Source organism: Haliotis rufescens, unplaced genomic scaffold (genome assembly GCF_023055435.1).
Source record: "Haliotis rufescens isolate VD_foot unplaced genomic scaffold, xgHalRufe1.0.p SCAF_1, whole genome shotgun sequence".
In the NCBI taxonomy this organism is placed as follows: domain Eukaryota; kingdom Metazoa; phylum Mollusca; class Gastropoda; order Lepetellida; family Haliotidae; genus Haliotis; species Haliotis rufescens.
In genome coordinates this window covers 85,421,115-85,440,098 of record NW_025963779.1, presented here as the reverse complement: position 1 = coordinate 85,440,098, position 18,984 = coordinate 85,421,115, and the positions used below count along the sequence as shown (strand labels likewise).

Below are 18,984 nucleotides of genomic sequence, written 5' to 3'. Positions count from 1 at the left end.
TGGTTAGCGCGTTCGGCTGTTAACCGAAAGGTTGGTGGTTCGAGCCCACCCAGGGACGCACTTGTGTTTTGTCAACTTGAATGACTGATATTTCTCCCTTTCACGTTTTACAGATGAACACTGTGAGCGCAAATACCTGCTACAATATGCTGATATCAACTTCAAGCTAGCTCATGATACAAAGAAGATATTTATTAATGTCAGCTCGTCATGTCTTAAACATCCTAATCTACAACACCAACTTTCACACGCACAATAGGAATAAAGTTTAGTGGTAACTCGTTTTACATTTCCCTCATCTGTCAGCTTCCAATGTGGTCTAGTGGTTAGGATTCCTGGCTTTCACCCAGGCGGCCCGGGTTCGATTCCCGGCATTAGAACAATTTCTTTTCCATCTGACAAGAAAATGAGCTCAACTTGAATAATTATACTTTTCTCATTTTCACAATCATAAGTAAAAAGCATGCATTTCTAGTCATCCATGTAAGTGCATCGATGACCTAACGTCCACATCTTCCAGTAAATGCATCAAGTCAGCCAGTGTGTTATTGTGCAACACAATCCACCGACTGGAAATTCAGAGATGGAACGCACCATGAGACTTTCCCTTCTTCAACAGTACTTCACTTCCGTAACACCAGTCACATCTCAAAGTCACACCATACACATCAGTTCGGTCTCTGTGGCGCAATTGGTTCGCGCGTTCGGCTGTTAACCGAAAGGTTGGTGGTTCGAGCCCACCCAGGGACGCACTTGTGTTTTGTCAACTTGAATGACTGATATTTCTCCCTTTCACGTTTTACAGATGAACACTGTGAGCGCAAATACCTGCTACAATATGCTGATATCAACTTCAAGCTAGCTCATGATACAAAGAAGATATTTATTAATGTCACCTCGTCATTTCTTAAACATCCTAATCTACAACACCAACTTTCACACGCACAATAGGAATAAAGTCTAGTGGTAACTCGTTTTACATTTCCCTCATCTGTCAGCTTCCAATGTGGTCTAGTGGTTAGGATTCCTGGCTTTCACCCAGGCGGCCCGGGTTCGATTCCCGGCATTGGAACAATTTCTTTTCCATCTGACAAGAAAATGAGCTCAACTTGAATAATGATACTTTTCTCATTTTCAATAACATAAGTAAAAAGCATGCATTTCTAGTCATCCATGTAAGTGCATCGATGACCTAACGTCCACATCTTCCAGTAAATGCATCAAGTCAGCCAGTGTGTTATTGTGCAACACAATCCACCGCCTGGAAATTCAGAGATGGAACGCACCATGAGACTTTCCCTTCTTCAACAGTACTTCACTTCCGTAACACCAGTCACATCTCAAAGTCACTCCACACACATCAGTTCGGTCTCTGTGGCGCAATTGGTTAGCGCGTTCGGCTGTTAACCGAAAGGTTGGTGGTTCGAGCCCACCCAGGGACGCACTTGTGTTTTGTCAACTTGAATGACTGATATTTCTCCCTTTCACGTTTTACAGATGAACACTGTGAGCGCAAATACCTGCTACAATATGCTGATATCAACTTCAAGCTAGCTCATGATACAAAGAAGATATTTATTAATGTCAGCTCGTCATTTCTTAAACATCCTAATCTACAACACCAACTTTCACACGCACAATAGGAATAAAGTCTAGTGGTAACTCGTTTTACATTTCCCTCATCTGTCAGCTTCCAATGTGGTCTAGTGGTTAGGATTCCTGGCTTTCACCCAGGCGGCCCGGGTTCGATTCCCGGCATTGGAACAATTTCTTTTCCATCTGACAAGAAAATGAGCTCAACTTGAATAATTATACTTTTCTCATTTTCACAATCATAAGTAAAAAGCATGCATTTCTAGTCATCCATGTAAGTGCATCGATGACCTAACGTCCACATCTTCCAGTAAATGCATCAAGTCAGCCAGTGTGTTATTGTGCAACACAATCCACCGCCTGGAAATTCAGAGATGGAACGCACCATGAGACTTTCCCTTCTTCAACAGTACTTCACTTCCGTAACACCAGTCACATCTCAAAGTCACACCATACACATCAGTTCGGTCTCTGTGGCGCAATTGGTTAGCGCGTTCGGCTGTTAACCGAAAGGTTGGTGGTTCGAGCCCACCCAGGGACGCACTTGTGTTTTGTCAACTTGAATGGCTGATATTTCTCCCTTTCACGTTTTACAGATGAACACTGTGAGCGCAAATACCTGCTACAATATGCCGATATCAACTTCAAGCTAGCTCATGATACAAAGAAGATATTTATTAATGTCAGCTCGTCATCTCTTAAACATCCTAATCTACAACACCAACTTTCACACGCACAATAGGAATAAAGTCTAGTGGTAACTCGATCGTTTTACATTTCCCTCATCTGTCAGCTTCCAATGTGGTCTAGTGGTTAGGATTCCTGGCTTTAACCCAGGCGGCCCGGGTTCGATTCCCGGCATTGGAACAATTTCTTTTCCATCTGACAAGAAAATGAGCTCAACTTGAATAATTATACTTTTCTCATTTTCACAATCATAAGTAAAAAGCATGCATTTCTAGTCATCCATGTAAGTGCATCGATGACCTAACGTCCACATCTTCCAGTAAATGCATCAAGTCAGCCAGTGTGTTATTGTGCAACACAATCCACCGCCTGGAAATTCAGAGATGGAACGCACCATGAGACTTTCCCTTCTTCAACAGTACTTCACTTCCGTGACACCAGTCACATCTCAAAGTCACTCCACACACATCAGTTCGGTCTCTGTGGCGCAATTGGTTAGCGCGTTCGGCTGTTAACCGAAAGGTTGGTGGTTCGAGCCCACCCAGGGACGCACTTGTGTTTTGTCAACTTGAATGACTGATATTTCTCCCTTTCACGTTTTACAGATGAACACTGTGAGCGCAAATACCTGCTACAATATGCCGATATCAACTTCAAGCTAGCTCATGATACAAAGAAGATATTTATTAATGTCAGCTCGTCATCTCTTAAACATCCTAATCTACAACACCAACTTTCACACGCACAATAGGAATAAAGTCTAGTGGTAACTCGTTTTACATTTCCCTCATCTGTCAGCTTCCAATGTGGTCTAGTGGTTAGGATTCCTGGCTTTCACCCAGGCGGCCCGGGTTCGATTCCCGGCATTGGAACAATTTCTTTTCCATCTGACAAGAAAATGAGCTCAACTTGAATAATTATACTTTTCTCATTTTCACAATCATAAGTAAAAAGCATGCATTTCTAGTCATCCATGTAAGTGCATCGATGACCTAACGTCCACATCTTCCAGTAAATGCATCAAGTCAGCCAGTGTGTTATTGTGCAACACAATCCACCGCCTGGAAATTCAGAGATGGAACGCACCATGAGACTTTCCCTTCTTCAACAGTACTTCACTTCCGTGACACCAGTCACATCTCAAAGTCACTCCACACACATCAGTTCGGTCTCTGTGGCGCAATTGGTTAGCGCGTTCGGCTGTTAACCGAAAGGTTGGTGGTTCGAGCCCACCCAGGGACGCACTTGTGTTTTGTCAACTTGAATGACTGATATTTCTCCCTTTCACGTTTTACAGATGAACACTGTGAGCGCAAATACCTGCTACAATATGCCGATATCAACTTCAAGCTAGCTCATGATACAAAGAAGATATTTATTAATGTCAGCTCGTCATCTCTTAAACATCCTAATCTACAACACCAACTTTCACACGCACAATAGGAATAAAGTCTAGTGGTAACTCGTTTTACATTTCCCTCATCTGTCAGCTTCCAATGTGGTCTAGTGGTTAGGATTCCTGGCTTTCACCCAGGCGGCCCGGGTTCGATTCCCGTCATTGGAACAATTTCTTTTCCATCTGACAAGAAAATGAGCTCAACTTGAATAATTATACTTTTCTCATTTTCACAATCATAAGTAAAAAGCATGCATTTCTAGTCATCCATGTAAGTGCATCGATGACCTAACGTCCACATCTTCCAGTAAATGCATCAAGTCAGCCAGTGTGTTATTGTGCAACACAATCCACCGCCTGGAAATTCAGAGATGGAACGCACCATGAGACTTTCCCTTCTTCAACAGTAATTCACTTCCGTGACACCAGTCACATCTCAAAGTCACTCCACACACATCAGTTCGGTCTCTGTGGGGAAATTGTTAGCGCGTTCGGCTGTTAACCGAAAGGTTGGTGGTTCGAGCCCACCCAGGGACGCACTTGTGTTTTGTCAACTTGAATGACTGATATTTCTCCCTTTCACGTTTTACAGATGAACACTGTGAGCGCAAATACCTGCTACAATAGGCCGATATCAACTTCAAGCTAGCTCATGATACAAAGAAGATATTTATTAATGTCAGCTCGTCATCTCTTAAACATCCTAATCTACAACACCAACTTTCACACGCACAATAGGAATAAAGTCTAGTGGTAACTCGTTTTACATTTCCCTCATCTGTCAGCTTCCAATGTGGTCTAGTGGTTAGGATTCCTGGCTTTCACCCAGGCGGCCCGGGTTCGATTCCCGGCATTGGAACAATTTCTTTTCCATCTGACAAGAAAATGAGCTCAACTTGAATAATTATACTTTTCTCATTTTCACAATCATAAGTAAAAAGCATGCATTTCTAGTCATCCATGTAAGTGCATCGATGACCTAACGTCCACATCTTCCAGTAAATGCATCAAGTCAGCCAGTGTGTTATTGTGCAACACAATCCACCGCCTGGAAATTCAGAGATGGAACGCACCATGAGACTTTCCCTTCTTCAACAGTACTTCACTTCCGTGACACCAGTCACATCTCAAAGTCACTCCATACACATCAGTTCGGTCTCTGTGGCGCAATTGGTTAGCGCGTTCGGCTGTTAACCGAAAGGTTGGTGGTTCGAGCCCACCCAGGGACGCACTTGTGTTTTGTCAACTTGAATGACTGATATTTCTCCCTTTCACGTTTTACAGATGAACACTGTGAGCGCAAATACCTGCTACAATATGCCGATATCAACTTCAAGCTAGCTCATGATACAAAGAAGATATTTATTAATGTCAGCTCGTCATCTCTTAAACATCCTAATCTACAACACCAACTTTCACACGCACAATAGGAAAAAAGTCTAGTGGTAACTCGTTTTACATTTCCCTCATCTGTCAGCTTCCAATGTGGTCTAGTGGTTAGGATTCCTGGCTTTCACCCAGGCGGCCCGGGTTCGATTCCCGTCATTGGAACAATTTCTTTTCCATCTGACAAGAAAATGAGCTCAACTTGAATAATTATACTTTTCTCATTTTCACAATCATAAGTAAAAAGCATGCATTTCTAGTCATCCATGTAAGTGCATCGATGACCTAACGTCCACATCTTCCAGTAAATGCATCAAGTCAGCCAGTGTGTTATTGTGCAACACAATCCACCGCCTGGAAATTCAGAGATGGAACGCACCATGAGACTTTCCCTTCTTCAACAGTACTTCACTTCCGTGACACCAGGCACATCTCAAAGTCACTCCACACACATCAGTTCGGTCTCTGTGGCGCAATTGGTTAGCGCGTTCGGCTGTTAACCGAAAGGTTGGTGGTTCGAGCCCACCCAGGGACGCACTTGTGTTTTGTCAACTTGAATGACTGATATTTCTCCCTTTCACGTTTTACAGATGAACACTGTGAGCGCAAATACCTGCTACAATATGCCGATATCAACTTCAAGCTAGCTCATGATACAAAGAAGATATTTATTAATGTCAGCTCGTCATCTCTTAAACATCCTAATCTACAACACCAACTTTCACACGCACAATAGGAATAAAGTCTAGTGGTAACTCGTTTTACATTTCCCTCATCTGTCAGCTTCCAATGTGGTCTAGTGGTTAGGATTCCTGGCTTTCACCCAGGCGGCCCGGGTTCGATTCCCGGCATTGGAACAATTTCTTTTCCATCTGACAAGAAAATGAGCTCAACTTGAATAATTATACTTTTCTCATTTTCACAATCATAAGTAAAAAGCATGCATTTCTAGTCATCCATGTAAGTGCATCGATGACCTAACGTCCACATCTTCCAGTAAATGCATCAAGTCAGCCAGTGTGTTATTGTGCAACACAATCCACCGCCTGGAAATTCAGAGATGGAACGCACCATGAGACTTTCCCTTCTTCAACAGTACTTCACTTCCGTAACACCAGTCACATCTCAAAGTCACTCCATGCACATCAGTTCGGTCTCTGTGGCGCAATTGGTTAGCGCGTTCGGCTGTTAACCGAAAGGTTGGTGGTTCGAGCCCACCCAGGGACGCACTTGTGTTTTGTCAACTTGAATGACTGATATTTCTCCCTTTCACGTTTTACAGATGAACACTGTGAGCGCAAATACCTGCTACAATATGCCGATATCAACTTCAAGCTAGCTCATGATACAAAGAAGATATTTATTAATGTCAGCTCGTCATCTCTTAAACATCCTAATCTACAACACCAACTTTCACACGCACAATAGGAATAAAGTCTAGTGGTAACTCGTTTTACATTTCCCTCATCTGTCAGCTTCCAATGTGGTCTAGTGGTTAGGATTCCTGGCTTTCACCCAGGCGGCCCGGGTTCGATTCCCGGCATTGGAACAATTTCTTTTCCATCTGACAAGAAAATGAGCTCAACTTGAATAATTATACTTTTCTCATTTTCACAATCATAAGTAAAAAGCATGCATTTCTAGTCATCCATGTAAGTGCATCGATGACCTAACGTCCACATCTTCCAGTAAATGCATCAAGTCAGCCAGTGTGTTATTGTGCAACACAATCCACCGCCTGGAAATTCAGAGATGGAACGCACCATGAGACTTTCCCTTCTTCAACAGTACTTCACTTCCGTGACACCAGTCACATCTCAAAGTCACTCCACACACATCAGTTCGGTCTCTGTGGCGCAATTGGTTAGCGCGTTCGGCTGTTAACCGAAAGGTTGGTGGTTCGAGCCCACCCAGGGACGCACTTGTGTTTTGTCAACTTGAATGACTGATATTTCTCCCTTTCACGTTTTACAGATGAACACTGTGAGCGCAAATACCTGCTACAATATGCCGATATCAACTTCAAGCTAGCTCATGATACAAAGAAGATATTTATTAATGTCAGCTCGTCATCTCTTAAACATCCTAATCTACAACACCAACTTTCACACGCACAATAGGAATAAAGTCTAGTGGTAACTCGTTTTACATTTCCCTCATCTGTCAGCTTCCAATGTGGTCTAGTGGTTAGGATTCCTGGCTTTCACCCAGGCGGCCCGGGTTCGATACCCGGCATTGGAACAATTTCTTTTCCATCTGACAAGAAAATGAGCTCAACTTGAATAATTATACTTTTCTCATTTTCACAATCATAAGTAAAAAGCATGCATTTCTAGTCATCCATGTAAGTGCATCGATGACCTAACGTCCACATCTTCCAGTAAATGCATCAAGTCAGCCAGTGTGTTATTGTGCAACACAATCCACCGCCTGGAAATTCAGAGATGGAACGCACCATGAGACTTTCCCTTCTTCAACAGTACTTCACTTCCGTGACACCAGTCACATCTCAAAGTCACTCCACACACATCAGTTCGGTCTCTGTGGCGCAATTGGTTAGCGCGTTCGGCTGTTAACCGAAAGGTTGGTGGTTCGAGCCCACCCAGGGACGCACTTGTGTTTTGTCAACTTGAATGACTGATATTTCTCCCTTTCACGTTTTACAGATGAACACTGTGAGCGCAAATACCTGCTACAATATGCCGATATCAACTTCAAGCTAGCTCATGATACAAAGAAGATATTTATTAATGTCAGCTCGTCATCTCTTAAACATCCTAATCTACAACACCAACTTTCACACGCACAATAGGAAAAAAGTCTAGTGGTAACTCGTTTTACATTTCCCTCATCTGTCAGCTTCCAATGTGGTCTAGTGGTTAGGATTCCTGGCTTTCACCCAGGCGGCCCGGGTTCGATTCCCGGCATTGGAACAATTTCTTTTCCATCTGACAAGAAAATGAGCTCAACTTGAATAATTATACTTTTCTCATTTTCACAATCATAAGTAAAAAGCATGCATTTCTAGTCATCCATGTAAGTGCATCGATGACCTAACGTCCACATCTTCCAGTAAATGCATCAAGTCAGCCAGTGTGTTATTGTGCAACACAATCCACCGCCTGGAAATTCAGAGATGGAACGCACCATGAGACTTTCCCTTCTTCAACAGTAATTCACTTCCGTGACACCAGTCACATCTCAAAGTCACTCCACACACATCAGTTCGGTCTCTGTGGGGAAATTGTTAGCGCGTTCGGCTGTTAACCGAAAGGTTGGTGGTTCGAGCCCACCCAGGGACGCACTTGTGTTTTGTCAACTTGAATGACTGATATTTCTCCCTTTCACGTTTTACAGATGAACACTGTGAGCGCAAATACCTGCTACAATATGCCGATATCAACTTCAAGCTAGCTCATGATACAAAGAAGATATTTATTAATGTCAGCTCGTCATCTCTTAAACATCCTAATCTACAACACCAACTTTCACACGCACAATAGGAATAAAGTCTAGTGGTAACTCGTTTTACATTTCCCTCATCTGTCAGCTTCCAATGTGGTCTAGTGGTTAGGATTCCTGGCTTTCACCCAGGCGGCCCGGGTTCGATTCCCGGCATTGGAACAATTTCTTTTCCATCTGACAAGAAAATGAGCTCAACTTGAATAATTATACTTTTCTCATTTTCACAATCATAAGTAAAAAGCATGCATTTCTAGTCATCCATGTAAGTGCATCGATGACCTAACGTCCACATCTTCCAGTAAATGCATCAAGTCAGCCAGTGTGTTATTGTGCAACACAATCCACCGCCTGGAAATTCAGAGATGGAACGCACCATGAGACTTTCCCTTCTTCAACAGTACTTCACTTCCGTGACACCAGTCACATCTCAAAGTCACTCCACACACATCAGTTCGGTCTCTGTGGCGCAATTGGTTAGCGCGTTCGGCTGTTAACCGAAAGGTTGGTGGTTCGAGCCCACCCAGGGACGCACTTGTGTTTTGTCAACTTGAATGACTGATATTTCTCCCTTTCACGTTTTACAGATGAACACTGTGAGCGCAAATACCTGCTACAATATGCCGATATCAACTTCAAGCTAGCTCATGATACAAAGAAGATATTTATTAATGTCAGCTCGTCATCTCTTAAACATCCTAATCTACAACACCAACTTTCACACGCACAATAGGAAAAAAGTCTAGTGGTAACTCGTTTTACATTTCCCTCATCTGTCAGCTTCCAATGTGGTCTAGTGGTTAGGATTCCTGGCTTTCACCCAGGCCCCCCGGGTTCGATTCCCGTCATTGGAACAATTTCTTTTCCATCTGACAAGAAAATGAGCTCAACTTGAATAATTATACTTTTCTCATTTTCACAATCATAAGTAAAAAGCATGCATTTCTAGTCATCCATGTAAGTGCATCGATGACCTAACGTCCACATCTTCCAGTAAATGCATCAAGTCAGCCAGTGTGTTATTGTGCAACACAATCCACCGCCTGGAAATTCAGAGATGGAACGCACCATGAGACTTTCCCTTCTTCAACAGTACTTCACTTCCGTGACACCAGTCACATCTCAAAGTCACTCCACACACATCAGTTCGGTCTCTGTGGCGCAATTGGTTAGCGCGTTCGGCTGTTAACCGAAAGGTTGGTGGTTCGAGCCCACCCAGGGACGCACTTGTGTTTTGTCAACTTGAATGACTGATATTTCTCCCTTTCACGTTTTACAGATGAACACTGTGAGCGCAAATACCTGCTACAATATGCCGATATCAACTTCAAGCTAGCTCATGATACAAAGAAGATATTTATTAATGTCAGCTCGTCATCTCTTAAACATCCTAATCTACAACACCAACTTTCACACGCACAATAGGAATAAAGTCTAGTGGTAACTCGTTTTACATTTCCCTCATCTGTCAGCTTCCAATGTGGTCTAGTGGTTAGGATTCCTGGCTTTCACCCAGGCGGCCCGGGTTCGATTCCCGGCATTGGAACAATTTCTTTTCCATCTGACAAGAAAATGAGCTCAACTTGAATAATTATACTTTTCTCATTTTCACAATCATAAGTAAAAAGCATGCATTTCTAGTCATCCATGTAAGTGCATCGATGACCTAACGTCCACATCTTCCAGTAAATGCATCAAGTCAGCCAGTGTGTTATTGTGCAACACAATCCACCGCCTGGAAATTCAGAGATGGAACGCACCATGAGACTTTCCCTTCTTCAACAGTACTTCACTTCCGTGACACCAGTCACATCTCAAAGTCACTCCACACACATCAGTTCGGTCTCTGTGGCGCAATTGGTTAGCGCGTTCGGCTGTTAACCGAAAGGTTGGTGGTTCGAGCCCACCCAGGGACGCACTTGTGTTTTGTCAACTTGAATGACTGATATTTCTCCCTTTCACGTTTTACAGATGAACACTGTGAGCGCAAATACCTGCTACAATATGCCGATATCAACTTCAAGCTAGCTCATGATACAAAGAAGATATTTATTAATGTCAGCTCGTCATCTCTTAAACATCCTAATCTACAACACCAACTTTCACACGCACAATAGGAAAAAAGTCTAGTGGTAACTCGTTTTACATTTCCCTCATCTGTCAGCTTCCAATGTGGTCTAGTGGTTAGGATTCCTGGCTTTCACCCAGGCGGCCCGGGTTCGATTCCCGGCATTGGAACAATTTCTTTTCCATCTGACAAGAAAATGAGCTCAACTTGAATAATTATACTTTTCTCATTTTCACAATCATAAGTAAAAAGCATGCATTTCTAGTCATCCATGTAAGTGCATCGATGACCTAACGTCCACATCTTCCAGTAAATGCATCAAGTCAGCCAGTGTGTTATTGTGCAACACAATCCACCGCCTGGAAATTCAGAGATGGAACGCACCATGAGACTTTCCCTTCTTCAACAGTAATTCACTTCCGTGACACCAGTCACATCTCAAAGTCACTCCACACACATCAGTTCGGTCTCTGTGGGGAAATTGTTAGCGCGTTCGGCTGTTAACCGAAAGGTTGGTGGTTCGAGCCCACCCAGGGACGCACTTGTGTTTTGTCAACTTGAATGACTGATATTTCTCCCTTTCACGTTTTACAGATGAACACTGTGAGCGCAAATACCTGCTACAATATGCCGATATCAACTTCAAGCTAGCTCATGATACAAAGAAGATATTTATTAATGTCAGCTCGTCATCTCTTAAACATCCTAATCTACAACACCAACTTTCACACGCACAATAGGAATAAAGTCTAGTGGTAACTCGTTTTACATTTCCCTCATCTGTCAGCTTCCAATGTGGTCTAGTGGTTAGGATTTCTGGCTTTCACCCAGGCGGCCCGGGTTCGATTCCCGGCATTGGAACAATTTCTTTTCCATCTGACAAGAAAATGAGCTCAACTTGAATAATTATACTTTTCTCATTTTCACAATCATAAGTAAAAAGCATGCATTTCTAGTCATCCATGTAAGTGCATCGATGACCTAACGTCCACATCTTCCAGTAAATGCATCAAGTCAGCCAGTGTGTTATTGTGCAACACAATCCACCGCCTGGAAATTCAGAGATGGAACGCACCATGAGACTTTCCCTTCTTCAACAGTACTTCACTTCCGTGACACCAGTCACATCTCAAAGTCACTCCACACACATCAGTTCGGTCTCTGTGGCGCAATTGGTTAGCGCGTTCGGCTGTTAACCGAAAGGTTGGTGGTTCGAGCCCACCCAGGGACGCACTTGTGTTTTGTCAACTTGAATGACTGATATTTCTCCCTTTCACGTTTTACAGATGAACACTGTGAGCGCAAATACCTGCTACAATATGCCGATATCAACTTCAAGCTAGCTCATGATACAAAGAAGATATTTATTAATGTCAGCTCGTCATCTCTTAAACATCCTAATCTACAACACCAACTTTCACACGCACAATAGGAATAAAGTCTAGTGGTAACTCGTTTTACATTTCCCTCATCTGTCAGCTTCCAATGTGGTCTAGTGGTTAGGATTCCTGGCTTTCACCCAGGCGGCCCGGGTTCGATTCCCGTCATTGGAACAATTTCTTTTCCATCTGACAAGAAAATGAGCTCAACTTGAATAATTATACTTTTCTCATTTTCACAATCATAAGTAAAAAGCATGCATTTCTAGTCATCCATGTAAGTGCATCGATGACCTAACGTCCACATCTTCCAGTAAATGCATCAAGTCAGCCAGTGTGTTATTGTGCAACACAATCCACCGCCTGGAAATTCAGAGATGGAACGCACCATGAGACTTTCCCTTCTTCAACAGTAATTCACTTCCGTGACACCAGTCACATCTCAAAGTCACTCCACACACATCAGTTCGGTCTCTGTGGGGAAATTGTTAGCGCGTTCGGCTGTTAACCGAAAGGTTGGTGGTTCGAGCCCACCCAGGGACGCACTTGTGTTTTGTCAACTTGAATGACTGATATTTCTCCCTTTCACGTTTTACAGATGAACACTGTGAGCGCAAATACCTGCTACAATATGCCGATATCAACTTCAAGCTAGCTCATGATACAAAGAAGATATTTATTAATGTCAGCTCGTCATCTCTTAAACATCCTAATCTACAACACCAACTTTCACACGCACAATAGGAATAAAGTCTAGTGGTAACTCGTTTTACATTTCCCTCATCTGTCAGCTTCCAATGTGGTCTAGTGGTTAGGATTCCTGGCTTTCACCCAGGCGGCCCGGGTTCGATTCCCGGCATTGGAACAATTTCTTTTCCATCTGACAAGAAAATGAGCTCAACTTGAATAATTATACTTTTCTCATTTTCACAATCATAAGTAAAAAGCATGCATTTCTAGTCATCCATGTAAGTGCATCGATGACCTAACGTCCACATCTTCCAGTAAATGCATCAAGTCAGCCAGTGTGTTATTGTGCAACACAATCCACCGCCTGGAAATTCAGAGATGGAACGCACCATGAGACTTTCCCTTCTTCAACAGTAATTCACTTCCGTGACACCAGTCACATCTCAAAGTCACTCCACACACATCAGTTCGGTCTCTGTGGGGAAATTGTTAGCGCGTTCGGCTGTTAACCGAAAGGTTGGTGGTTCGAGCCCACCCAGGGACGCACTTGTGTTTTGTCAACTTGAATGACTGATATTTCTCCCTTTCACGTTTTACAGATGAACACTGTGAGCGCAAATACCTGCTACAATATGCCGATATCAACTTCAAGCTAGCTCATGATACAAAGAAGATATTTATTAATGTCAGCTCGTCATCTCTTAAACATCCTAATCTACAACACCAACTTTCACACGCACAATAGGAATAAAGTTTAGTGGTAACTCGTTTTACATTTCCCTCATCTGTCAGCTTCCAATGTGGTCTAGTGGTTAGGATTCCTGGCTTTCACCCAGGCGGCCCGGGTTCGATTCCCGGCATTGGAACAATTTCTTTTCCATCTGACAAGAAAATGAGCTCAACTTGAATAATTATACTTTTCTCATTTTCACAATCATAAGTAAAAAGCATGCATTTCTAGTCATCCATGTAAGTGCATCGATGACCTAACGTCCACATCTTCCAGTAAATGCATCAAGTCAGCCAGTGTGTTATTGTGCAACACAATCCACCGCCTGGAAATTCAGAGATGGAACGCACCATGAGACTTTCCCTTCTTCAACAGTAATTCACTTCCGTGACACCAGTCACATCTCAAAGTCACTCCACACACATCAGTTCGGTCTCTGTGGGGAAATTGTTAGCGCGTTCGGCTGTTAACCGAAAGGTTGGTGGTTCGAGCCCACCCAGGGACGCACTTGTGTTTTGTCAACTTGAATGACTGATATTTCTCCCTTTCACGTTTTACAGATGAACACTGTGAGCGCAAATACCTGCTACAATATGCCGATATCAACTTCAAGCTAGCTCATGATACAAAGAAGATATTTATTAATGTCAGCTCGTCATCTCTTAAACATCCTAATCTACAACACCAACTTTCACACGCACAATAGGAATAAAGTCTAGTGGTAACTCGTTTTACATTTCCCTCATCTGTCAGCTTCCAATGTGGTCTAGTGGTTAGGATTCCTGGCTTTCACCCAGGCGGCCCGGGTTCGATTCCCGGCATTGGAACAATTTCTTTTCCATCTGACAAGAAAATGAGCTCAACTTGAATAATTATACTTTTCTCATTTTCACAATCATAAGTAAAAAGCATGCATTTCTAGTCATCCATGTAAGTGCATCGATGACCTAACGTCCACATCTTCCAGTAAATGCATCAAGTCAGCCAGTGTGTTATTGTGCAACACAATCCACCGCCTGGAAATTCAGAGATGGAACGCACCATGAGACTTTCCCTTCTTCAACAGTAATTCACTTCCGTGACACCAGTCACATCTCAAAGTCACTCCACACACATCAGTTCGGTCTCTGTGGGGAAATTGTTAGCGCGTTCGGCTGTTAACCGAAAGGTTGGTGGTTCGAGCCCACCCAGGGACGCACTTGTGTTTTGTCAACTTGAATGACTGATATTTCTCCCTTTCACGTTTTACAGATGAACACTGTGAGCGCAAATACCTGCTACAATATGCCGATATCAACTTCAAGCTAGCTCATGATACAAAGAAGATATTTATTAATGTCAGCTCGTCATCTCTTAAACATCCTAATCTACAACACCAACTTTCACACGCACAATAGGAATAAAGTCTAGCAGTAACTCGTTTTACATTTCCCTCATCTGTCAGCTTCCAATGTGGTCTAGTGGTTAGGATTCCTGGCTTTCACCCAGGCGGCCCGGGTTCGATTCCCGGCATTGGAACAATTTCTTTTCCATCTGACAAGAAAATGAGCTCAACTTGAATAATTATACTTTTCTCATTTTCACAATCATAAGTAAAAAGCATGCATTTCTAGTCATCCATGTAAGTGCATCGATGACCTAACGTCCACATCTTCCAGTAAATGCATCAAGTCAGCCAGTGTGTTATTGTGCAACACAATCCACCGCCTGGAAATTCAGAGATGGAACGCACCATGAGACTTTCCCTTCTTCAACAGTACTTCACTTCCGTGACACCAGTCACATCTCAAAGTCACTCCACACACATCAGTTCGGTCTCTGTGGCGCAATTGGTTAGCGCGTTCGGCTGTTAACCGAAAGGTTGGTGGTTCGAGCACACCCAGGGACGCACTTGTGTTTTGTCAACTTGAATGACTGATATTTCTCCCTTTCACGTTTTACAGATGAACACTGTGAGCGCAAATACCTGCTACAATATGCCGATATCAACTTCAAGCTAGCTCATGATACAAAGAAGATATTTATTAATGTCAGCTCGTCATCTCTTAAACATCCTAATCTACAACACCAACTTTCACACGCACAATAGGAAAAAAGTCTAGTGGTAACTCGTTTTACATTTCCCTCATCTGTCAGCTTCCAAAGTGGTCTAGTGGTTAGGATTCCTGGCTTTCACCCAGGCGGCCCGGGTTCGATTCCCGGCATTGGAACAATTTCTTTTCCATCTGACAAGAAAATGAGCTCAACTTGAATAATTATACTTTTCTCATTTTCACAATCATAAGTAAAAAGCATGCATTTCTAGTCATCCATGTAAGTGCATCGATGACCTAACGTCCACATCTTCCAGTAAATGCATCAAGTCAGCCAGTGTGTTATTGTGCAACACAATCCACCGCCTGGAAATTCAGAGATGGAACGCACCATGAGACTTTCCCTTCTTCAACAGTACTTCACTTCCGTGACACCAGTCACATCTCAAAGTCACTCCACACACATCAGTTCGGTCTCTGTGGCGCAATTGGTTAGCGCGTTCGGCTGTTAACCGAAAGGTTGGTGGTTCGAGCCCACCCAGGGACGCACTTGTGTTTTGTCAACTTGAATGACTGATATTTCTCCCTTTCACGTTTTACAGATGAACACTGTGAGCGCAAATACCTGCTACAATATGCCGATATCAACTTCAAGCTAGCTCATGATACAAAGAAGATATTTATTAATGTCAGCTCGTCATCTCTTAAACATCCTAATCTACAACACCAACTTTCACACGCACAATAGGAATAAAGTCTAGTGGTAACTCGTTTTACATTTCCCTCATCTGTCAGCTTCCAATGTGGTCTAGTGGTTAGGATTCCTGGCTTTCACCCAGGCGGCCCGGGTTCGATTCCCGGCATTGGAACAATTTCTTTTCCATCTGACAAGAAAATGAGCTCAACTTGAATAATTATACTTTTCTCATTTTCACAATCATAAGTAAAAAGCATGCATTTCTAGTCATCCATGTAAGTGCATCGATGACCTAACGTCCACATCTTCCAGTAAATGCATCAAGTCAGCCAGTGTGTTATTGTGCAACACAATCCACCGCCTGGAAATTCAGAGATGGAACGCACCATGAGACTTTCCCTTCTTCAACAGTAATTCACTTCCGTGACACCAGTCACATCTCAAAGTCACTCCACACACATCAGTTCGGTCTCTGTGGCGCAATTGGTTAGCGCGTTCGGCTGTTAACCGAAAGGTTGGTGGTTCGAGCCCACCCAGGGACGCACTTGTGTTTTGTCAACTTGAATGACTGATATTTCTCCCTTTCACGTTTTACAGATGAACACTGTGAGCGCAAATACCTGCTACAATATGCCGATATCAACTTCAAGCTAGCTCATGATACAAAGAAGATATTTATTAATGTCAGCTCGTCATCTCTTAAACATCCTAATCTACAACACCAACTTTCACACGCACAATAGGAATAAAGTCTAGTGGTAACTCGTTTTACATTTCCCTCATCTGTCAGCTTCCAATGTGGTCTAGTGGTTAGGATTCCTGGCTTTCACCCAGGCGGCCCGGGTTCGATTCCCGGCATTGGAACAATTTCTTTTCCATCTGACAAGAAAATGAGCTCAACTTGAATAATTATACTTTTCTCATTTTCACAATCATAAGTAAAAAGCATGCATTTCTAGTCATCCATGTAAGTGCATCGATGACCTAACGTCCACATCTTCCAGTAAATGCATCAAGTCAGCCAGTGTGTTATTGTGCAACACAATCCACCGCCTGGAAATTCAGAGATGGAACGCACCATGAGACTTTCCCTTCTTCAACAGTAATTCACTTCCGTGACACCAGTCACATCTCAAAGTCACTCCACACACATCAGTTCGGTCTCTGTGGGGAAATTGTTAGCGCGTTCGGCTGTTAACCGAAAGGTTGGTGGTTCGAGCCCACCCAGGGACGCACTTGTGTTTTGTCAACTTGAATGACTGATATTTCTCCCTTTCACGTTTTACAGATGAACACTGTGAGCGCAAATACCTGCTACAATATGCCGATATCAACTTCAAGCTAGCTCATGATACAAAGAAGATATTTATTAATGTCAGCTCGTCATCTCTTAAACATCCTAATCTACAACACCAACTTTCACACGCACAATAGGAATAAAGTCTAGTGGTAACTCGTTTTACATTTCCCTCATCTGTCAGCTTCCAATGTGGTCTAGTGGTTAGGATTCCTGGCTTTCACCCAGGCGGCCCGGGTTCGATTCCCGGCATTGGAACAATTTCTTTTCCATCTGACAAGAAAATGAGCTCAACTTGAATAATTATACTTTTCTCATTTTCACAATCATAAGTAAAAAGCATGCATTTCTAGTCATCCATGTAAGTGCATCGATGACCTAACGTCCACATCTTCCAGTAAATGCATCAAGTCAGCCAGTGTGTTATTGTGCAACACAATCCACCGCCTGGAAATTCAGAGATGGAACGCACCATGAGACTTTCCCTTCTTCAACAGTAATTCACTTCCGTGACACCAGTCACATCTCAAAGTCACTCCACACACATCAGTTCGGTCTCTGTGGGGAAATTGTTAGCGCGTTCGGCTGTTAACCGAAAGGTTGGTGGTTCGAGCCCACCCAGGGACGCACTTGTGTTTTGTCAACTTGAATGACTGATATTTCTCCCTTTCACGTTTTACAGATGAACACTGTGAGCGCAAATACCTGCTACAATATGCCGATATCAACTTCAAGCTAGCTCATGATACAAAGAAGATATTTATTAATGTCAGCTCGTCATCTCTTAAACATCCTAATCTACAACACCAACTTTCACACGCACAATAGGAATAAAGTCTAGTGGTAACTCGTTTTACATTTCCCTCATCTGTCAGCTTCCAATGTGGTCTAGTGGTTAGGATTCCTGGCTTTCACCCAGGCGGCCCGGGTTCGATTCCCGGCATTGGAACAATTTCTTTTCCATCTGACAAGAAAATGAGCTCAACTTGAATAATTATACTTTTCTCATTTTCACAATCATAAGTAAAAAGCATGCATTTCTAGTCATCCATGTAAGTGCATCGATGACCTAACGTCCACATCTTCCAGTAAATGCATCAAGTCAGCCAGTGTGTTATTGTGCAACACAATCCACCGCCTGGAAATTCAGAGATGGAACGCACCATGAGACTTTCCCTTCTTCAACAGTACTTCACTTCCGTGACACCAGTCACATCTCAAAGTCACTCCACACACATCAGTTCGGTCTCTGTGGCGCAATTGGTTAGCGCGTTCGGCTGTTAACCGAAAGGTTGGTGGTTCGAGCCCACCCAGGGACGCACTTGTGTTTTGTCAACTTGAATGACTGATATTTCTCCCTTTCACGTTTTACAGATGAACACTGTGAGCGCAAATACCTGCTACAATATGCCGATATCAACTTCAAGCTAGCTCATGATACAAAGAAGATATTTATTAATGTCAGCTCGTCATCTCTTAAACATCCTAATCTACAACACCAACTTTCACACGCACAATAGGAAAAAAGTCTAGTGGTAACTCGTTTTACATTTCCCTCATCTGTCA

General features: G+C 43.0%; 45 non-coding genes across 45 annotated transcripts in view; all 45 read left to right on the top strand.

Annotated features, from left to right (window-relative positions):
- Nucleotides 1-58, top strand: part of Trnan-guu — a 74-nt gene extending 16 nt beyond the window's left edge. The window contains exon 1 of the tRNA in view: nt 1-58. This exon is cut by the window's left edge and continues 16 nt beyond it. This is a non-coding gene — a tRNA (tRNA-Asn).
- Nucleotides 59-308: 250 nt separating this feature from the next.
- On the top strand, nt 309-380 carry Trnae-uuc. The gene has a single exon. It is a non-coding gene; the product is annotated as a tRNA-Glu (tRNA).
- Nucleotides 381-676: 296 nt separating this feature from the next.
- Nucleotides 677-750, top strand: Trnan-guu. Its single transcript has one exon. It is a non-coding gene; the product is annotated as a tRNA-Asn (tRNA).
- Nucleotides 751-1,000: 250 nt separating this feature from the next.
- Nucleotides 1,001-1,072, top strand: Trnae-uuc. The gene has a single exon. It is a non-coding gene; the product is annotated as a tRNA-Glu (tRNA).
- Nucleotides 1,073-1,368: 296 nt separating this feature from the next.
- Nucleotides 1,369-1,442, top strand: Trnan-guu. The gene has a single exon. It is a non-coding gene; the product is annotated as a tRNA-Asn (tRNA).
- Nucleotides 1,443-1,692: 250 nt separating this feature from the next.
- On the top strand, nt 1,693-1,764 carry Trnae-uuc. Its single transcript has one exon. It is a non-coding gene; the product is annotated as a tRNA-Glu (tRNA).
- A 296-nt stretch (nt 1,765-2,060) lies between these two features.
- Trnan-guu lies at nt 2,061-2,134 on the top strand. The gene has a single exon. It is a non-coding gene; the product is annotated as a tRNA-Asn (tRNA).
- A 622-nt stretch (nt 2,135-2,756) lies between these two features.
- On the top strand, nt 2,757-2,830 carry Trnan-guu. The gene has a single exon. It is a non-coding gene; the product is annotated as a tRNA-Asn (tRNA).
- A 250-nt stretch (nt 2,831-3,080) lies between these two features.
- On the top strand, nt 3,081-3,152 carry Trnae-uuc. Its single transcript has one exon. It is a non-coding gene; the product is annotated as a tRNA-Glu (tRNA).
- A 296-nt stretch (nt 3,153-3,448) lies between these two features.
- Nucleotides 3,449-3,522, top strand: Trnan-guu. The gene has a single exon. It is a non-coding gene; the product is annotated as a tRNA-Asn (tRNA).
- A 250-nt stretch (nt 3,523-3,772) lies between these two features.
- Nucleotides 3,773-3,844, top strand: Trnae-uuc. Its single transcript has one exon. It is a non-coding gene; the product is annotated as a tRNA-Glu (tRNA).
- A 619-nt stretch (nt 3,845-4,463) lies between these two features.
- Trnae-uuc lies at nt 4,464-4,535 on the top strand. Its single transcript has one exon. It is a non-coding gene; the product is annotated as a tRNA-Glu (tRNA).
- Nucleotides 4,536-4,831: 296 nt separating this feature from the next.
- Trnan-guu lies at nt 4,832-4,905 on the top strand. Its single transcript has one exon. It is a non-coding gene; the product is annotated as a tRNA-Asn (tRNA).
- Nucleotides 4,906-5,155: 250 nt separating this feature from the next.
- Trnae-uuc lies at nt 5,156-5,227 on the top strand. The gene has a single exon. It is a non-coding gene; the product is annotated as a tRNA-Glu (tRNA).
- Nucleotides 5,228-5,523: 296 nt separating this feature from the next.
- Trnan-guu lies at nt 5,524-5,597 on the top strand. Its single transcript has one exon. It is a non-coding gene; the product is annotated as a tRNA-Asn (tRNA).
- A 250-nt stretch (nt 5,598-5,847) lies between these two features.
- On the top strand, nt 5,848-5,919 carry Trnae-uuc. The gene has a single exon. It is a non-coding gene; the product is annotated as a tRNA-Glu (tRNA).
- A 296-nt stretch (nt 5,920-6,215) lies between these two features.
- Trnan-guu lies at nt 6,216-6,289 on the top strand. The gene has a single exon. It is a non-coding gene; the product is annotated as a tRNA-Asn (tRNA).
- Nucleotides 6,290-6,539: 250 nt separating this feature from the next.
- Nucleotides 6,540-6,611, top strand: Trnae-uuc. The gene has a single exon. It is a non-coding gene; the product is annotated as a tRNA-Glu (tRNA).
- Nucleotides 6,612-6,907: 296 nt separating this feature from the next.
- On the top strand, nt 6,908-6,981 carry Trnan-guu. The gene has a single exon. It is a non-coding gene; the product is annotated as a tRNA-Asn (tRNA).
- Nucleotides 6,982-7,231: 250 nt separating this feature from the next.
- On the top strand, nt 7,232-7,303 carry Trnae-uuc. Its single transcript has one exon. It is a non-coding gene; the product is annotated as a tRNA-Glu (tRNA).
- A 296-nt stretch (nt 7,304-7,599) lies between these two features.
- Nucleotides 7,600-7,673, top strand: Trnan-guu. The gene has a single exon. It is a non-coding gene; the product is annotated as a tRNA-Asn (tRNA).
- A 250-nt stretch (nt 7,674-7,923) lies between these two features.
- Trnae-uuc lies at nt 7,924-7,995 on the top strand. The gene has a single exon. It is a non-coding gene; the product is annotated as a tRNA-Glu (tRNA).
- Nucleotides 7,996-8,614: 619 nt separating this feature from the next.
- Trnae-uuc lies at nt 8,615-8,686 on the top strand. The gene has a single exon. It is a non-coding gene; the product is annotated as a tRNA-Glu (tRNA).
- Nucleotides 8,687-8,982: 296 nt separating this feature from the next.
- Nucleotides 8,983-9,056, top strand: Trnan-guu. The gene has a single exon. It is a non-coding gene; the product is annotated as a tRNA-Asn (tRNA).
- Nucleotides 9,057-9,306: 250 nt separating this feature from the next.
- On the top strand, nt 9,307-9,378 carry Trnae-uuc. The gene has a single exon. It is a non-coding gene; the product is annotated as a tRNA-Glu (tRNA).
- A 296-nt stretch (nt 9,379-9,674) lies between these two features.
- Trnan-guu lies at nt 9,675-9,748 on the top strand. Its single transcript has one exon. It is a non-coding gene; the product is annotated as a tRNA-Asn (tRNA).
- Nucleotides 9,749-9,998: 250 nt separating this feature from the next.
- On the top strand, nt 9,999-10,070 carry Trnae-uuc. Its single transcript has one exon. It is a non-coding gene; the product is annotated as a tRNA-Glu (tRNA).
- A 296-nt stretch (nt 10,071-10,366) lies between these two features.
- Nucleotides 10,367-10,440, top strand: Trnan-guu. Its single transcript has one exon. It is a non-coding gene; the product is annotated as a tRNA-Asn (tRNA).
- Nucleotides 10,441-10,690: 250 nt separating this feature from the next.
- Nucleotides 10,691-10,762, top strand: Trnae-uuc. Its single transcript has one exon. It is a non-coding gene; the product is annotated as a tRNA-Glu (tRNA).
- Nucleotides 10,763-11,381: 619 nt separating this feature from the next.
- Trnae-uuc lies at nt 11,382-11,453 on the top strand. The gene has a single exon. It is a non-coding gene; the product is annotated as a tRNA-Glu (tRNA).
- A 296-nt stretch (nt 11,454-11,749) lies between these two features.
- Trnan-guu lies at nt 11,750-11,823 on the top strand. The gene has a single exon. It is a non-coding gene; the product is annotated as a tRNA-Asn (tRNA).
- Nucleotides 11,824-12,073: 250 nt separating this feature from the next.
- On the top strand, nt 12,074-12,145 carry Trnae-uuc. Its single transcript has one exon. It is a non-coding gene; the product is annotated as a tRNA-Glu (tRNA).
- Nucleotides 12,146-12,764: 619 nt separating this feature from the next.
- On the top strand, nt 12,765-12,836 carry Trnae-uuc. The gene has a single exon. It is a non-coding gene; the product is annotated as a tRNA-Glu (tRNA).
- A 619-nt stretch (nt 12,837-13,455) lies between these two features.
- Nucleotides 13,456-13,527, top strand: Trnae-uuc. Its single transcript has one exon. It is a non-coding gene; the product is annotated as a tRNA-Glu (tRNA).
- A 619-nt stretch (nt 13,528-14,146) lies between these two features.
- Nucleotides 14,147-14,218, top strand: Trnae-uuc. Its single transcript has one exon. It is a non-coding gene; the product is annotated as a tRNA-Glu (tRNA).
- Nucleotides 14,219-14,837: 619 nt separating this feature from the next.
- Nucleotides 14,838-14,909, top strand: Trnae-uuc. Its single transcript has one exon. It is a non-coding gene; the product is annotated as a tRNA-Glu (tRNA).
- A 296-nt stretch (nt 14,910-15,205) lies between these two features.
- On the top strand, nt 15,206-15,279 carry Trnan-guu. The gene has a single exon. It is a non-coding gene; the product is annotated as a tRNA-Asn (tRNA).
- Nucleotides 15,280-15,529: 250 nt separating this feature from the next.
- Nucleotides 15,530-15,601, top strand: Trnae-uuc. Its single transcript has one exon. It is a non-coding gene; the product is annotated as a tRNA-Glu (tRNA).
- Nucleotides 15,602-15,897: 296 nt separating this feature from the next.
- Nucleotides 15,898-15,971, top strand: Trnan-guu. Its single transcript has one exon. It is a non-coding gene; the product is annotated as a tRNA-Asn (tRNA).
- A 250-nt stretch (nt 15,972-16,221) lies between these two features.
- Nucleotides 16,222-16,293, top strand: Trnae-uuc. Its single transcript has one exon. It is a non-coding gene; the product is annotated as a tRNA-Glu (tRNA).
- A 296-nt stretch (nt 16,294-16,589) lies between these two features.
- Nucleotides 16,590-16,663, top strand: Trnan-guu. The gene has a single exon. It is a non-coding gene; the product is annotated as a tRNA-Asn (tRNA).
- Nucleotides 16,664-16,913: 250 nt separating this feature from the next.
- On the top strand, nt 16,914-16,985 carry Trnae-uuc. The gene has a single exon. It is a non-coding gene; the product is annotated as a tRNA-Glu (tRNA).
- A 619-nt stretch (nt 16,986-17,604) lies between these two features.
- Trnae-uuc lies at nt 17,605-17,676 on the top strand. The gene has a single exon. It is a non-coding gene; the product is annotated as a tRNA-Glu (tRNA).
- A 619-nt stretch (nt 17,677-18,295) lies between these two features.
- On the top strand, nt 18,296-18,367 carry Trnae-uuc. Its single transcript has one exon. It is a non-coding gene; the product is annotated as a tRNA-Glu (tRNA).
- A 296-nt stretch (nt 18,368-18,663) lies between these two features.
- On the top strand, nt 18,664-18,737 carry Trnan-guu. Its single transcript has one exon. It is a non-coding gene; the product is annotated as a tRNA-Asn (tRNA).
- The last annotated feature ends 247 nt before the right edge of the window (nt 18,738-18,984 follow it).